This window comes from Chenopodium album, chromosome 17, assembly GCF_948465745.1.
Source record: "Chenopodium album chromosome 17, dcCheAlbu1.1, whole genome shotgun sequence".
NCBI lineage: Eukaryota > Viridiplantae > Streptophyta > Magnoliopsida > Caryophyllales > Amaranthaceae > Chenopodium > Chenopodium album.
Window position 1 is genome coordinate 10,554,471 of NC_137850.1, and position 13,509 is coordinate 10,567,979.

The 13,509-nt window shown below is 39.4% G+C and overlaps 1 long non-coding RNA gene across 1 annotated transcript; it reads right to left on the minus strand.

Moving 5' to 3' along the window:
* Nucleotides 1-214: 214 nt before the first annotated feature.
* Nucleotides 215-6,907, minus strand: LOC145587585 (uncharacterized). The gene is made up of 2 exons (XR_014101314.1): nt 6,794-6,907; nt 215-809 (listed from the first exon to the last, which is right to left on the minus strand). It is a non-coding gene; the product is annotated as an uncharacterized LOC145587585 (long non-coding RNA).
* Between the last annotated feature and the right edge of the window lie 6,602 nt (nt 6,908-13,509).

The following is a 13,509-nucleotide window of genomic DNA, read 5'->3' on the forward strand; positions in this document are numbered from 1 at the left end:
GTACTCAACAATTGCCTTGGAGTTCTATGAATGAGGCTTCATCGAGTGGTGTTCAACGTTCATGGGGAACCAATGACTTTTTTTCAAATGGCTCGTTAGGAGATATCATGAGGAGGTATTGTTAGAAGTGGCATAACGAAAAGAAGATAATCCACATTCTCTTTTTTAGCTCGAGAATGTGGATTATCTTCTTAGAACTTAGAACAGTTAGAAGTGCGAAATTGAAGTGTGCAGTCGTGCAGTTGCAAAATTGTTGCAAAACAGAGAATTCCTACATCTAATAAGCAATATATGTCCTAATTTTACTGAAATCATACACTATGAATCCGAAAAATCTTACATCTAGTCATCACCATAAGCTCGAAAGCTATAACGTTCCTGGTAAAAGTCATTGAACCACAGGTCAGCCTCGAACCACTTGGGATAGCGCACAAGGTCACCAGCCTTAAAACTCATATATTTTTTGCTCCCTTCCGGAACAACTCTAACCTCTCCCTCTTCGATATAGACAAGCTGGTCCACATGCCAGTCCCAGGGCAATTTGCATTTTCCGGTCTTCCATACTGACCATCTTGATACACCAAGCTCATCTAATCTCTTGGGAGATACTTTTCTTTCTACCCTTATCTGATAAAGTTCTTCCAAAGACTTCTCTACTCTGATTGCCTTCACACAACAAACTCTGCCAAGATTATGATCACGCCTTTTAACTTCTGTACTGGTTCGAATAGTTGAGCCGTGAAATGTTGGTGAAAACAGAACACTGGCCATCACTGAATACAGCTCCAAGCTCGTTTCTACCAATTTTCCTGCAGCAAAATTTTGAAAGACCAAACTTAGAAATTAAGAGCCCTACAGCATTACTGTAAATACTACGAGCTAGCACCTAAATGGCTAACAGTCGAAATAGAGATGCTGAAGAAACAGGGGCCTATTTGTTTAGAGGGTACAATAGATGACAAGAAAATCAATAATCTTCATAACTGTTAACTGTTGTATTTAGTTTGAAAATTCTTGGTCTCATTTCTCTAATATTTTCTCTACGGAATTACCCCAAACGACTTCACTGATTCCACACACCCCACAGATTTCCGATTCCCCCAGATTTCTCTACATCCTCTCACCTCTTCCATTACCACCAATCCACCAGCCAAATCTTGTAAAGACCAAACAAGTATAAGAGCCCCCAACACATTATGCAGCAATTAAAACAGATTGTCTGTAGAACCAGAGCTGAAAAAACGGCTACAAGATAATGTCGAAAGCACAAAACATAAGTATTAACCAGTGTGGATTACAATCAACATTCCAAACCGAATGTGAAAAATACACAATATAATCCACAGATTATTGGCAAACAATAGCAGCATACAGCTCGACGAAATGGTATGCACCAATTACTTCCAAAACCAAGCCTTTTCATTACTAGAGAGTTTAGCTTGAAATTCTGATATTATTGGGGATATCCTAGTATATCTAGGATATTATTGTTATGATATTATTGTGCATATTTTAGGAAAATATATCTTCTGAAAAGATATGATAGAATATAGGGTATTATTATCCTAGTATTATATATACATGTATTGAAGCTATGGTGATTAATAAAAATACACAGTAAATATTATTGATGAATTTGTGCTTGGTTTAACATGGTATCAAGAGCCTAGTTAAGGTCTAATTTTTTCTTTTGTACGTTTAATTTTCATAATTAACGCACGATTGTTTTTTGAGAGTTTGTGAGAGTATCTTCTCGTTCAATTTTTTTTTCCCACTTTCATTGAGTTGTGAGTGATGTCGGGTGACTCCGGTGCTGGCGGCTCTGGTAGTGATGGTGGTGGAAAAATTAAGATGGACATGGCTTATCACCTAGGTTCAAGTGATGGACCCGGGAACATTATTACTCCGGTTCAACTCCGGGGTGAGAATTATGATGAGTGGGCGAGGGCTATTCGAACCTCATTGAAGGCTAAGCGCAAATATGGTTTTGTTGATGGAAGTATCAAGAAACCTCAAGACAGTGATAAACTGGAAGATTGGGAGGCTATTCACTCGATGTTGGTCTCGTGGATCACAAATACGTTGGACCCTTCGGTAAGGGCGACGATTGGGGAGTATGATGATGCTCATCTATTGTGGAACAACTTGAAAAGTCGTTTTTGTGTGGTGAGTGGCACTCGAATTTGCCAATTGAAGATGTCCCTAGGTGAATGCAAGCAGGGCAAGACTGATTCGGTGGCTACTTATTTCGGCAGAATTGCAAAGCTTTGGGATGAGTTACACACGTATATTACCGTACCTTCTTGCTCATGTGGTGCGTGTAAGTGTAATATTGTGGCTCAAGTTGAAAAATTGAGGCAGGAAGATTTCCTTCATCAGTTTTTAATTGGGTTAGATGATCCTTATGGCTCGATTAGGGGTCAATTATTGGCTCAGGATCCTTTACCGTCGGTTGATAAGGCGTATCAACAAGTTATTCAAGCCGAGCGCTTACGAGGAGGTGAGGTTCGTGAGAGTCCAGTGGCTTTCAAACTTCAACATGACACTACTACTAAACCGCAACGCTCAACGAGTGGCTCCGATAAATTATGCAATCATTGCAATCGAGCAGGACACGATGAGACGGACTGCTATCAACTCAATGGCTACCCACCTTGGTGGGGTGATCGTCCTCGTGGAAGTAGGGGTCGGGGTCGTGGTGACTCGGCTTGTGGCAGAGGTGGAGGCAGAGCAGGGGGTCGAGGAGCTGCTGCTGGCCAGCAGGTGCGTGCCAACAAGACTGTTGGGCAGTCGTCCTCCAACTCCACACAAGGCGGAAGTGCTACGGCTCACGATGGGGCTGCTATTGCGGGTGTTTCCTCTACCCAAATTCAGCAACTTATTTTTTGTCTAATGGGATCATATTTGAAACTTCTTGTGTGGGTACACCTCAACAAAATGGGCGTGTTGAGCGGAAACATCAACATATTCTTAATGTAGCTCGTGCCTTGCGGTTTCAAGCTAATTTACCTCGAAAATTTTGGGGGGAATGTGTGCAAGCGGCATGTTATTTGATAAATAGAACTCCCTCTAGATTGCTTGATTACAAAACCCCGTTTGAGATCTTGTTTGGTAAACAACCTTTATATGATTCTATTAAAGTATTTGGGTGTTTGTGTAATGCTCACAATCAACAAAGCAAGGGTGACAAGTTCGCTAGTAGGAGTAGAAGATGTGTATTCTTGGGATACCCGTTTGGGAAGAAAGGTTGGAAGGTGTATGATTTGGAAACTACGGAGAGTTTTGTCTCACGTGATGTGCAATTTGTTGAGGGTGAATTTCCGTGGTCTAACCTTGCTCTAGACAATACTCCTAGCTATACCCATGTGCGAGCTTCGGAGTTTGTGGGAATTGATGGTGCAGGGGGGAGCGATGAGAGGAGTGTGTGTGAGGAGGTTGATGAGCAGCCCCGGGCAGAGGAGGCCACAGGTGGCTTGCGGCAGCAGCAGCAGCACCGCAGCCAGCCTGTGGCAGGGCCTGCCGAGGCTGCCCAGGGCGCTGGGATCCCAGCGGCAGCTGGGTATGAGCAGCCCAGCACTGCCGAGGTCGCTGGAATTCCAGCGGCAGCTGGGTGCGAGGACAGCAGCACTGCCCAGGCTGCTGGAATTCCAGCGGCAGCTGGGGGTGATCCTCATGGCAGTGAGCAGGCAGCAGCTCCGGAGGGTACGAGTGTGAGTGACCTTGAGACTCTCGAGCATGCTGAAAATACAGAAAATATGGGTAAAGGCAAGCGTCAAAAATTCAAGTCGAGCAAATACCGTGATTTTGTGACACACACCATTCGGAATAACAGTCCATCTCCACCTCATCGTTCACCTGCGACACCTTCCTCAGGTACTGTTTATCCCATAACACATTTTGTTGACTCTCACCGGTTTTCTGTAAAACATAGAACATACATTGCAGCAATTACAGGTGGCAATGAGCCGAAAAATTTTAAAGAAGCTATGAAGCATGAAGGTTGGAGGAAGGCGATGGCCGATGAGATTCGAGCACTTGAAGAGCAAGGCACCTGGGTTTTGGAAGATTTACCTCGTGGTAAAAAGGCACTTGGGAGTAAATGGGTCTACAAAGAGAAGTACGACGAGCATGGGAATCTCGTAAGATTGAAGGCTAGACTTGTGATATTTGGCAATCATCAAGTTGAAGGTTTAGATTACAACGAGACATTTGCTCCCGTGGCAAAAATGGTGACTGTTAGAACATTTCTTGCGGTTGCAGCAGTGAAGAATTGGGAAGTTCATCAAATGGACGTTCATAATGCCTTTTTACATGGTGACTTGGAGGAAGAGGTGTACATGCGAATTCCACCTGGTTTTGACAAAAATAATTCCGGGAAAGTATTTAGAATGAAGAAGTCGTTGTATGGCTTGAAGCAAGCTCCTCGGTGTTGGTTTGCAAAACTGACAACAGCTTTGAAGAAATATGGCTTTAAACAGTCATATTATGATTATTCCCTTTTTACTCTGACAAGGGGGGAAATGCAACTTAACGTACTTATTTATGTTGATGATTTGATTGTTGCAGGGAATGATAAATCTGCTTTGTTATCATTCAAAACATATTTAGGGAATTGCTTCAAGATGAAAGACTTGGGTGTTTTGAAATATTTTTTGGGGATAGAGATAGCCCGTAGCAAGCAGGGTATTTTCATGTGCCAGAGAAAATATGCCTAAGACATTATTACAGAGACAGGGTTGCTTGACGCAAAACCAGCAGATTTTCCCATGGAGCAGAACCACAGGTTAGCTCTGGCAAATGGGGATTTTTTGGGTGATGTAGAGAAGTATAGACGTCTTATAGGACGTTTAATCTATTTAGCTGTCACTAGGCCAGACTTGGCCTACTCTGTGCATATTTTGTCTCAGTTTATGCAGAGTCCGAGGGTAGAGCACTGGGATGCTGCCCTGCGAGTTGTGAGATACTTGAAGAAGAGTCCAGGTCAGGGGATCCTGCTGAGGTCTGATAGTGCTCTACAGTTAGAAGGATGGTGTGATTCGGATTGGGCGAGTTGTCCGTTGTCTCGGCGTTCGTTGACTGGTTGGTTCGTGTTTCTTGGTCTCTCTCCTGTGTCATGGAAGTTCAAGAAACAACCTACGGTTGCTATGAGCTCTGCCGAAGCAGAGTATAGATCTATGTCTGCTTGCTCTCGTGAATTGAAGTGGTTGAGGAGACTTTTAAGAGATTTAGGTGTGCGACATGATAGTGGCATGCACCTATATTGTGATAGTCAGTCGGCATTGTATATTGCGAAAAATCCGGTGTTTCATGAGCGAACGAAACATATTGAAGCTGACTGTCATTTTGTCAGAGATGCAATTAAAGAAGGTCTTATAAAGCCGTCGTATGTGCCTACGACGCTTCAGTTGGCTGACATTTTCACGAAGGCTTTAGGAAAAGTCAAGTTTGATTTTTTACTCCGCAAGTTGGGCATCTATGATCCGTATGCTCCAACTTGAGGGGGGGTATTGGGGATATCCTAGTATATCTAGGATATTATTGTTATGATATTATTGTGCATATTTTAGGAAAATATATCTTCTGAAAAGATATGATAGAATATAGGGTATTATTATCCTAGTATTATATATACATGTATTGAAGCTATGGTGATTAATAAAAATACACAGTAAATATTATTGATGAATTTGTGCTTGGTTTAACAGATATACTACTCTGAACACCGAAACAGATACAGTATAAGGGTACTCAACTAACTTTTTTCATATTACAATTTCTCCGCCTTATATTATCGGGAATACTACTTAACTAACTTTTTTCATATTATCGGGATTACTTAACTATCATCTACAAGTATTACTTCACTATCATCACACCCCACAGGATTTTCGATTCCCCCAGATTTCTCTACACCCTCACCTCTTCCATTACCACCAATCCACCAGCTAAATCTTGTAAAGACTAAACAAGTATAAGAGCCCCAACACATTATAAGGGTACGAGATTATGTTAAACACGCAAAACATAAGTATTTGACTACTTAGGATTTATTAGCATTTACGTGTGGACAAAAGCAGTGTGAGATATGATCAACATTCCATACCGAACATGGATAATTCACAATTTAACCCATACATTGTTATTGGCAAACAACAACAAGCATCTCGACGAAACGGTCTACACCAATTACATTCAGAACCAAGCATTTTCATCACTAGAGAGCAGAGCTCAACTTGAAATTCAGATACACTGCTCCAAACACTGAAACATAAACAAACAGTATAAGGAGATTAATCGCTCCCCTATATATTATCGGATTACTACTTAACTAACTATTTTCATTATCATTTATACAAGAGACTCACTATCCATCACACCCAAGGAGATTGGATTCACCCGAAGCATTGGATCAACAATCACTGTTTATAATATAAATCAATGCATAATACTGGGAATTTCACTAATCTTAAATCAACTATTTAGCAGAATTCCTTCTAAGAACTTGATGCATTAAATTACAATTTTACCCTCTTTCTCTTTCGCCTTATCTGTAAAACTGTAGACCTCACAACCACCACTAACACCACTGCCAAAGATAAATTACCACCATATTTCTCAAGAACACTCAGAATTATACTAGATTAAACAAATAACATACCAGAGTGAACATACTAGATTAAAATTTCAGAGTGAAAATGAACTAAAATAACATAGAGTTGAAATTGAAATAAGCATGAAAATTACAAAAAAAAAAAAAGTAAGTAAAATAAAAGAGTGTAGAATAGAAACATACCAGAGCCTTAAATGGCGAGTGAGAGCTGAAAGGGGGGTTATCAGTTTACTGGAGATTGGTGTAATTGATTTAGCAAAGTTGTTCAATTTGCCTTTTTTTTTTTTTTTTTTTTTTTTTTTTTTTTTTTTACATCTTGTTTATTTGGGTGGGCTGGATTACCCCTATAAAATGCTATTGTATTATGGCCCATTTTGAGGCCAGGTTTGGGGATTTTCTTTTTCTTTTTTTATAAACACTTTCACAAAATAATTTCATTTGTAATTTTTTTTTCTTTTTTTTTTTTTATTTTGAACGGGAAATAATAATATTATCAGATAATAGCCATACGGCATCTACAATAATAAAAATATGTAAACCATAGATTTAGAGAAAATATCATAACTTTTCGATGCCTTTAAAATGAACTAAAATAGCATAGCTCATACTCCACCACTTCAAGCTTGACGCGAGCAATGATTTTCTATGTCTTTGCATATTTTCAAGTTGAGACCTCCGCTATCTGCGCTGATTTTTTGATTGACTAGTTGACGATAAATCCCAGACCCATAGGAATCTAAATCACTATCCCAATTATTATAAGAACCCTAAAAATAAATTCCCATCAATAGATGAGAATCAAAATCCCAAAAAAAATTATCTTAAAAAAAAGAAACCCCAAAAAATTGGGAAAAACCCAGAAAATTGGGACAGACTCTCACAGATGAAGAGGACAAAACAAAACAAACAAACCAAAACGTAAAACAAAACAAAAAACTAAATTGAATTAAAGAAAAAGGTTGAGAAAGGAAATTAGACTTTTTTTCGCCCTAAACGGCCAAGAAAACGAAATTCCTAGAAGAGAGAGGAGTGAGAAAAGAGAAAAAGAAAAAAAAAGGAGCGGCTCTAAATTTCATTTGTATTTAAATTAATGTTATGTATATAAATTCAGTACTTTGGTTTTTTTTTATAAAAAAATTCAACGTTCACAATTTATCCTTGTCAATGCACATTTTATAAGTTTAATATATTTTTGCACTTACAAATCATTAAAGCAGATCAAATATGTGTATAAAAATTTTCAAACGTTGTGATTAAAAAAACGAACGAAATACTATTCAATGGCTACATTAAAATTGTGGCCACTATATTTTTTGTAATCTAGACCCTTCATTTTCAGAGGAGATCTTATCCATTCAATTATTTGACCATAATTTTTTTTTAATTACAAAAAAAAAAAAAAAGACCTACTTTTACCAATTAATTAAAAAAATCAATAAACTTCATCAATTTATTTAATGATGGCATAATCGTATAACTGTTCCTCCATTGATAGAAGATTGAGAATTAATTTCCACACATATATTCATATAATATAAACATTAAGAATTCAAATTATATGATGAAACAACATTATTAGATTGAATAACATAAGCATTAGATTACAGAAAATGGAAGAAAAGGTATATAGAAGAGATGATCAATGGTGGAATTTTGACAGATATATTGTTTTAATTTTTGCTGTGTACGGATACCTATGAAAACAATGAATTCATGGGAAGCAATGGAGTAATGTAATCTAGAAAGGAAGGGGATAATGCAGTTTTAATTTTTAATTTAAAGATTAATTTTTTTTTTTTTTTTTTCAAGTCAACTAACTGCCTCAACTCAACATGGAGGACAAATGTACGACCATGATTTAAAAGTTATAGTAGTCACAAAATTATTGTAGTCATTGCAAAATTGTCCCCTATTTATATATAGAGTTTTTAAATAATATATACGGAGTATATGCTTAAAATTGTGCATCAAGGAATCCTACCAAGTCCATATCAAGACAAATCTAAAATTTTTTAAAAAAATTTATTCCATCAAATTCACATGGTCAATTTTATACATTAAAAATGCATACCTTCAACCAATGCAAATTCTTAGCAATTTGTCTAACAAAATGTAAAGAACACTTCCATAATTTTAAACCATGCTCCGTAGCTTGCTTAACTTTTACTAAAGCAAAAAGTAATAATTGGTCCAATCAAAGTTGACTAGATTGAACACAGTTAGGAACCTAGCAGAAGTTGCGGAAATTTGAAGTAGATGACTTTTGCATAACATATTCTACGCTGTTCCTTAATAATCAAGTATTCTCAACAACCATTCAGACTTGACTGAAATACATACGAGTAATGAGTATACCCCGGGGATGAGGGAAAAATGATACAGCAAGAAAGTATACGTCTGTTGACGTTTTCGAATTCTGAATTTGATCACTGTAAGACTGGGAGAATTCTCCTTCCAGACATATTATTGATATGTGCCAATATATATACCCTTTGGGTATTAGGGTTTACAATGATACAATACTAATTATGGACACTAATATATTAACATAAGTATATTGTCTATTTACATAATTATATTGTCTAACACACCCCCACAGTCGAAGCAGTAGAAGGACGAATGCTAAGACTGGGGTGAAAATCCTTGAACAAAGGAGTAGGAAGCCCCTTCGTGAAAATATTAGCATATTGATACGAAGAAGGAACATGTAGCACCCGTATGTGACCCAATGCAACCTTTTCTCGAACAAAATGGATGTCCATTTCTACATGCTTAGTACGTTGATGTTGGACTGGGTTATGAGACATGTACACGGCACTAATGTTATCACAGTAAACAACCGTCGCTTTCCGGAGTGGAGAATGTAGTTCAAGAAAAAGGTTGCGAATCCACGAAGTTTCAGCCACTACATTTGCAACTCCACGGTACTCAGCCTCGGCACTAGATTTGGAGACCGTGGGTTGACGTTTGGACGACCAAGACACCAAATTGTCACCCAAAAATACACAATAGCCAGAAGTAGATCAACGGGTGTAGGGGCATCCACCCCAATCAGCATCAGTATAAGAAATTAGACCAGAAGCAGGAGTAGAAGAGAGATGCATCCCAAAATCAAGCGTACCTTTGATGTATCTAAGAATACGCTTAAGAAAATGAAAATTAGAATCTCGGGGGTCATGCATGAATAAGCATACCTGTTGAACCGCATACGAGATGTCGGGTCTGGTGAAGGTAAGATACTGAAGTGCCCCAGCAAGCTGACGATATAGAGTAGGATTGGCAAATGTATTGCCACTGGACGCACTGAGTTTTGACTTCGTGTCCATAGGAGTAGAAGCAGGTTTACAATCAGACATATTAGCCCGGGCTAGAATTTCCTAAGCGTACTTCCGTTGACAAAGAAACATGCCTTCTTTGGTTCAAGTGACGGAAATACCGAGAAAGTAGGAGGAGGGCCAAGATCTTTCATTGCAAATTCAGCACTTAGGAGAGCAATAATTTTCCGACGGAGAGTGTCCGATGAACAAGTCAAAATTATATCATCAACATATAATAATAGATAAGCTGTATCAGCACCCCGTCGAAAAATGAAAAGAGAGGTGTCACTCTTAACATTCACAAACCCAAGAGAGCAAATGTGAGAAGCAAACTGTTGATACCACGCACGAGGAGCCTGTTTTAGACCATAGATCGAACGGCGAAGGAGACAGACATGTTTGGGCTTGTCTGGATCCACAAACCCAGGTGGTAGATGCACATACACCGTTTCCTGTAGATTTTCGTGAAGAAAAGCATTTTTCACATCAAGTTGATTAATGCTCCACTTCTTCGAGACAGCCAAGCTCAAAACAGTGCGAATGGTAGTTGGTTTGACTACCGGACTAAATGTCTCATCACAATCAACCCCGACCTCTTGACCCTTACCATTTGCCACAAACCTAGCCTTATACCGCTCAAAAGAACCATCTGACTTTTCTTTGTGCCTGAATATCCACATATCACGAATGACATTGGCATTTTCGGGGCGAGGTACTAAATCCCAAGTGTGGGTTTGTACCATGGCATTGTATTCAGAACACATTGCCTTATACCAGTTAGGATCTTTAAGGGCGGATACATGAGAACAAGGGAGAGGGGAGATAGAGGGAGTGGGGTTGGATATGGTTAGAGCATAACCATGATATTTGAGATTTGGTTTGAATATGCCTTGCTTAGCACAGGTAAGCATAGGGTGAGTTTCTGGAGCTGTAGCATGAGGTTGGGAAACTTAGGTAGGAGTGGAGTCGGTCCTAGCAGCTGAGGACGGCCTAACGTGAGAGGAAGGAGAGGACCCATTTTCATGGGTAGCCCCCGAATGGGCCGTGGCTGATTGAACAGACCCACGGTCCATTAGAGGACTATTATGCCCATGCAATGGTGGAGTGTGGGCCGGTTGGCTGGATAAGGGAGGGGAGTTGGCATTGGGCCCAGAAATAGATGGAGTATTGGTCTGCACATGAGTGTGAGTTTGCTGATCATATGGAGGAAATAAATTAGGTGGAATAGCATCATTAGAGTCAAGAAGACCATAATCCTCAATATTTGGAGTATAAGAAGCTGAGTAAGGAAAAACATGTTCGTCGAAAATGACATGTCGTGATATTATGACCTTTTTAGACTTGATATCATAGCACCTATAGCCTCGATGTGAGGCCGGATACCCAAGGAAAATGCAAGGGGTAGAACGAAGACTCATCTTGTTAGGGGAAGTGGCCGATAAATTTGGATAACAAAGGCATCCAAATGTACGAAGATGAGTATATGTGGGTGCTTTGTTAAATAGAATGTGAACCGGAGTGAGAAATTGTAATAGACGAGTAGGACGAATGTTTAACAAATATGCAGCCACATGTAGAGATTCAACCTAAAAGGTGGGAGGGAAGGAAGCATGAAACATGAGAGAACGACTATTATTATTAATACTCCGAATCATATGTTCGGCTTTGCCGTTTTGAGGAGATGTATTGGGACAAGAATGTCTCCAAATCATGCCATTAAAATGAGAGAAAAGAGTGAAGCTATAATTATCGTATTCTCGGCCATTATCACATTGTAAGGCTATGATTGACATCCCAAATTGAGTTTTAACATAAGCATAAAATCTCAAGAAAGTAGGGTACACATCAGATTTGGATTTAAGAGGGAACACCCATAAATAATGAGAGTAATCATCAAGAAAGAGTACATAATACCGAAAACCAGTTTGACTAGCAATGGGATATGTAAACAAATCTGTGTGAATAATATCAAAAGGAGAATAAGTCATAGTCTGAGAATCAGTAAATGGAAGACGACAATGTTTGCCTAACTGACGACCATAACACACAAACTGCCTTTATTACAAGAGATTATGTGATTAGACCTAAGATGACTAAGAACTTGATCTCCTGGATGTCCCAATCGGTTATGCCAAATTTCTGGTGACAATGCAGCAAAAACAGAAGAAGTAGATGGAGTGGTGGAGAAGGCAGACACAAGATAAAGATTTCCAACACTATTGCACCTCGTCAACAGATTCCCCGTCCGTAGGTCCTTCACAGAAAAACCAAAGGGGTCAAATTCAGCAGACACGGAATTATCGGAAGTGAATTGATGGACAGAGACAAGATCTTTAATTATTTTAGGAGCATAAAGAATGTTCTTGAGAGTGAGAGGAAGTAAAGGTTTAGATAGAGTGATAGTGCCCGATCCTTTAACTGGTATTTTTCTGCCATCACCAACCATAATACATGAATTTAAATTGTGCCAATTAACCAGAGAATTAGTGATACCTGAATTGTTCATTAGGTGAGACGAAGCACCTGTATCCATGTACCAATTCGAGTCCGGAGGCTGCATAGACATGGCTTGAAAGAATGCAGGTAAGTCAGTTGGCTGGTAATTCAATCCAGAAGCAATGAAAGCCTGGTTTGAAGCAGGACGTTGGGTTGGAACACGACCCAAAATCCCTTGTTGAGATGAATTAGGTGGCTGTCCTCTCCACTGATATCCTTGAGAAGGAAAGGGACATGGCGGATAAGACCAATTAGGGCCCCACATAGGCACCCAAGGAGGGAACATGCCATAAGGAGGTTGTTCCTGCTGTGCATTCCCACAGCCAGCACCCCTACCACGACCGGAGCCACCTTTTGCATTTTTCTTCCCCTTATTTCCGCGACCAGCACCCCCAGCGCCACAGCCTCCACCGTTGGATGGCTATTGGTGTTGCTGCGATGGACGAGAGGAAGAATCAGAGTCGCCTGATGTCGAGAGAAGCACCGCGGAAAAGGAGTCAGAAATGGCCAAGTTCTTCTCTCGCGATGTGCGATCCAATTCAAGCATTAAACATGCTTTATCAAAACAGGGAAGAGGAACTGATTGCTGAATTAGAGTAGCAACCTGTAGACACCCAAATGTGTCTCCCCAAAACCAAACCCAGTGATGAATACCTTTCACGTCATTTGATTGTCGAACGAGGTGAAAGTGTGAAAATTCTAGTGATGAGGATGTTTTTATTAAAATATCTCTTCTTTCTGTTTTTGAAAATATTTCTTTTCTTACTCTATTTTATGAAAAACGTGCATTCTAGTTTAGTTTGGTCCATGATATGGGTCCAATAATAGTGTATTTGGATGGGGCTTGTAAAGACCTTTCCAACGATATATTATAAGCCCAATTCCGATGAATAATGAGGAAGTTATGACCAAAATACTAAACCGGGCCCAAACCGGATTTTACCTACGACCCAATGATCATTTGGAGGGTCCAAAGGTTTAATCCCATTCCTAAAATAATTAGGATTTAATTAGAAGCTTCCATAAGTTTCTAAAATATCTTAATTATCCTTTTTGAAAAGATAAGATCATAGAGTTTGAAATTGA